The sequence below is a fragment of the Marmota marmota genome, unplaced genomic scaffold, assembly GCF_001458135.2.
Source record: "Marmota marmota marmota unplaced genomic scaffold, marMar, whole genome shotgun sequence".
In the NCBI taxonomy this organism is placed as follows: domain Eukaryota; kingdom Metazoa; phylum Chordata; class Mammalia; order Rodentia; family Sciuridae; genus Marmota; species Marmota marmota.
The window spans coordinates 6,286,930-6,292,398 of record NW_026000130.1 but is presented as its reverse complement, the minus strand read 5'-3'; positions in this window follow the sequence as shown (position 1 = coordinate 6,292,398).

The window sequence follows — 5,469 nt, the reverse complement described above, 5'->3', positions numbered from 1 at the left end:
CCTCCTCTGTGGGCGCAGCGCTCCACCCGGCCGACTCTCCGCACTCCCGCCCGGCCCGCACTCAGCGCCGCAGGAAGGGGAGGGCCGGGGGGCGGTGGCCGGGCGCGGCTGATGGAGCAGGGCTCGCCTCTTAAAGGGACCGCGCCGCGGGCTCTAGGCGGGGGTCCCTCAAGGCCACCTTCCCACTGAGCCTCTCCTCTCCCTCAATCCCTGCGCACTTGGGGAAACTGAGGTCATGGCGTCGTTGAACCCGCCTGTCCCACTCTTAGGCCAGGGGTGCCCCATAAGAAGGACACTGGGCCCATTGGTTCAAAAAGACCCTTCCAATCGGGAGACCCTGGACAGTTCTGCACACCTGGACCAGGAACACGTGCTTCTTCATTTTCCTACAGCCCAGCCACTCACCTATGTTAGGAACACCCAGCGGGGCCCAATCCAGAGAAGGGCTAGGCAGGAAAGTTCCCTTGGCGAGAGCCAGCATCAGGCTGGGTCACCAATGTCGGCAGTGCCAGTGTCCCCAAGTCTCTAGTGTTGTAGAAAGGATTGATAAAGCAACAATGACCTCAGGGGATTGTCATAGAGACACCCTTATACTGGATGATAAATAGGAATTTCTCCCCCAAGTCACTCAACAACACATTTCCATTCCAGTGACCTGGACTGCGCATTTGTCCCTGGCTTCTGAGCTCCAGAAACCAAAGTAGTTTTCCTGGGGTCTGCCTAATTCAGAACTTACCTTATTAGACTCTCTCTAAAGGGGTCACCAGCCTCCACCTTGACCAGCAGGGCTGAGTAGAAGATAGGACAGGCCAGAGCAGGTTGTGAAACGAAATCTTTGATGGCTCCCCAGGGAAACCCAGAGATCTGAGACACACAGCAGACTGCACTCTCTGTAAGCAGTCTGATGAGTACGATGGAAAATAGCCAAACCAGTCCATTTGGTGAGGAGAAAAGGAAAGAGGATTTGGCAATCAAAGAACTAGATTTGAGTCCTGACCATCTCTCTCTGTATGCCTCAGTTTCCTTGGCATTGAAACGAGAACAAGAATATTTGCCTTCAAAAGTTGTCCCTGCATGGATTTGAGGAATTATCATGCCTTTTCCCCCAGTTCCAGTACCACTGAAAGCAGATGCCCTGACATCCAGTGTAGAGAAATAGAACCCAGAGCTAGAAGCAAGGGTGGCCTGGCTCCAGTTCAGGTTTCTGTGACTCTAGGCTGTGTAATCTCAGTAATTCCCTTCACTTCTCTGGGCTCACTTTTGTCTTCATGTGCAAAATATTGTGAGTACCATGTGTAAAGTGCCTGGATGGGACATACAAAACTGGCAGATACATGGCAGGTGCAGTTTCATCTATGATTATCTCTTGATGTTGATGCAGCTAGAGAACCCTTAGGGCCAGGCCAGAGAGCTGGAAGGATGCTTCATGGCTCACTGCTGCCCCCTGCAGGTTTCTTCAGTCTCCTGAACTGTTTGTCCCCTCACACCCAGCCGACTTCTCATCTGCCGGGCATGCTGTAAATAGTGCTTTTTGCTGGTGAGGAAACAGAGGCAGGTGGCTCCCTGACTTTGAGGCCAGTGGAACAGAGATGTGCAGGAATCCCGGCTGTGCAATAATACTGAGCAGCGTTCTATCCTCAGTAGCCTCTCCTTTAAAATGGGTATAATAAATCCTGATTCAGATGGGGATATAGAGCCTATCATATGCAAGGCCTTGGGTTCACTTCCCAGTACCACATATCCTTGTCCTCCTCACCATCATCCTGAACTCACAAGGTCATGATTAACATTAACTGCTTTGTCCAAATGATCTGCTAAAATTATCAAGGGAGTGGGCCAGGGAAGAATGAGAACCCAGGCTTCTAGAACCCCATTCACTGATCATCATCAAAAAGAATCCCCACAGGACTAAGTGATTTTTTTCCCTTGAAGACTGGTTCTCAGTTTCCAGAAGGAAATGTATGCTCAACAGGGCCCATATGATCGTTAAATGCCTGGGGGGAAAGGGGGTACTTGGTGAAGGGGGCTTCATCTATCAATAAGATATCTCTATATCTGGTTCACAACCTCCAACTTAGGTTCACATTAAATATATTATTCATTCATTCATTCAATGGTTCATTTATTTGAGATGGGGTCTTCCTATGTTGCCCAGGCTGGTCTTGAACTCCTGGGCTCAAGTGAGCCTCCTACCTCAGCTTCCCAAGTATCTAGAACCACAGGCATGTGTCAGTGCACCTGGATTTTAATATTTTATACATGAGCAAACACACTTCAGAAACTCTGAAGGCATGCTCCATTCTGTTGGCATAGCAAATGGCTAAGTACAAGGACACATCCAGATAGTGGCTTTCTCCCCTTCAAGACAGCCTCTTTGGGCCCTAAAGACACTCCTTCATCCTTGGGACTCCCTGAAAGTGTTCCCACCTGGGTCTCTCTGGTCCTTTTCTGAAGAATTTTCTTTCTTTCCTTGTAGAGCTTTCTTCTCAACTATCCCTTCCTAGGAGGAAAGAGTGAGGAGAAATATGGAGTCTAGACATAAAACTCTGTAACTCCCCATTTGAGCCTGTCCCAGCTAGATCTAAACTCTGGAGGAATACAGACTATTTATCTTACTCCTCTTATTCCAAGTGCTCAGCATATAGTATAGATCCTCAGTCAGTACTGGTCAAATGAATATGTGTGTGGCTCAGAGGAGAGCACAGCCCAGAGAGAAGCACTGTGTGGGTGTGTATAAATGATAAGGTAGTCAGAGCTGGGCCCTGGCAGAGATGTGTGTCCTTGGTAGGGAATCCAGTAGGAGGCAGAGGTTTGGGGAAGGCTTGCCTAAGTTGGAGTTACCAAGAAACAACAGATATGCAAAGACAAAGGAGACTTCAAAGTTGTAGTTATGTTTGAGGAACAGCTGGGTTGGGAGATGAGACAGGTTTGGACAATAAAAACTGAGATCAGAGGATAAGGCAGTGCCTTCTATGACTGTAAGAAGTTTAGGTTTCATTCAAAGTGCACTAAAAGTTCTGAGCCTGTACTATCCAATAGAACTTTCCACCACAATGGGCATGTTCTATAAACTGCACCGAATAACACAGCTGCCGCTTCCCTATAGGATTACTGGATACCTAAAATGCAGCTTCAGCTACTGAAGAAATGAATTTTTAGTTTAACTTTAATGAATTTAGATTTAAGTATTGGATAGCACAGTAAGCAAAGTGTGAATTGCTTGGATTTGATGGGTAGAGAGTTGGAGGGGTTGGAGGTAGGAGCAGGGTAAGCCTCCAGATCTGTGGAAATTTTCCAGGTGGGAGATGTGGATCATCCAGACGAGGGTGGGAGCAAGGTGATAGAGGGAATGGTTTGACTCCAGAACCATTCTGGAAGTAGAACTCACAGGACTTGCAGAGAAATTGGGTATGGGGAATAAGAGAGGACCAGCCATAGGTCTGACAGTGGGATGCTGACTGCGAGGAGTAAGCAGGGTTCCCATGTGAGGCTTTAGGTGCATATTACCCATCCACAGGGAGGAGTTAAGTGGATACAGAGCGAGTCTGCAGCACCAAGAAGCATTCAAGACAAAACCACAGATAGAGATTGAAGTATATTAGGTCTGGGGTTGTAGCTCAGTGGTAGAGTGCTTGTCTCACACGTAAGAGACCCTGGGTTTGATCCCCAGCACCATATAAAAATAAACAAATAAAAACAAAGATTAAAAAAAGAAATTGAAGTATATTAGTAATTGGCTGGTGTTTGGAGTCATGGGTGCCAAAGACTTCCTTCCTGCCTGCAAGGGACTGGGTGGGGAGGGACAGGGCTGGACTAGAAGAGAAAAAGAGGCAGAGATTGAGAATAGTCTGACCATGAAGGAGATAGGGACCTAGGAGTCCGTGGTGGGTAGACTCAGTGAGGAGGGCAGAGCTCCTGTGCCAACAGCTGCTATGCCCTCTGGTGAAAGGACACTGGCTGGATCTGTACTATTAGTTTGCCAGCAGAGCAAAGGTGTGGCCCTGGATTTCAACTACAGAAGCTGGAGGCTAAACGGACCCCAAGCACTTCTGTAGGATTCAACAAGCAGAGGGGCTTCACTTAAGGCCTGTACAGCCATTCCTGAGCAATGAGTGACATTTATTTTCTTCCTCATTTTGCCTTTCTAAATTCTTCATAATGAAAATGTTTATCTTTGGTAATTAAAAAAATAGATAATTGGTTTTGTTTTTATTTTTACAGCTTTATTGAGATATAATTGACATGCAATAAACTGCCTGTTTAAAGGGTACAATCTGATGAGCTTTGACATCTGTATACACTGTGAAACCATCACCACAATTAAATAACAAACATTTCCATAACTCCCAATATATGTCATGTTTTTAAATCCCAAAGTAAAATGGGACAAAGAGATAGAAGTTTTGGTGATGTTTCCCCTAAATCCCTCACTTTTTTTTCTTTAATGTGCTGAGAATCAAACCCAGGACCTTAAACTTGTTAGGCAAGCACTCTACCACTAAGCTATGCCCAGGTCCTCCTCTAAAATTCATATCTTGGAATCATTTTTTTTTGTACTGGAGATCAAATCCTGTAGCATTCTACCTCTAAACTACATCCTCAGCACCTTCATCTTTTTTAGATTTTATTTTGTAGCAAGACCAATACATTCCCCAGGCTAGCCTTGAACTTGTGAACCTCCTTCCTTGGCCTCCCAAGTAGCTGGGATTATAGGCATGTATCATTCCATCCAGGCCTATGTTGAAATCTTAACCCACAATATGATGGTATTGGGAGGTGAGTGACTAGGAAGTTATTAGGTCATAAGAATGGCAGGTTATTATCCTTATAAAAGGAAGCTCAAAGAACTCTTGCTGTCTTTCTTTCATGTAAGTATATAATGAGAAGTCCACAATCTATAGCCTGAAAGAGAACCTTCACCAGAACCCAACAGTGCTGTACCTTGGTCTTGAATTTCTAGCCTCCAGAACTGTGAGTAGCTTTTGAGTTGGGGTAATAATTCATAGTAGAGCATTTGCCTAGCATGTATGAGGCCCTGGGTTTGATCCTCAGCAAAGAAGAAAGGAAAGAAGGAAGGAAGGATGGACTTCTGTTGTTTGTAAACCATCTGGATTACAGTACTTTGTTGTAACAGTACAAACAGACTAAAGATAGTATACTTCCTTGAGTTCTAATACTTTTTTTCTAGTACTGGAAATTGGACCTAGTGGCATTCTACCACTGAGCTACATTCCTAGCACAAACCGCCCCCCACCCTTGTTTTTTTTTTTTTTTTTTTTTTAATTTGAGACAGTCTTCCTAAGTTGTGGAGGTTGGCCCCGAACTGTGATCCTCCTGCCTCAGCCTCTGGAGTAGGTAAGTTTATAGGCCTGCACCACCATATCTAGCTCCTGTTTTTAATCCTTTTGGGAACATTTCTAAGAATGGAATCTCTGGTCATATGGCAATTCCATGTTTTACTTTTGAGGA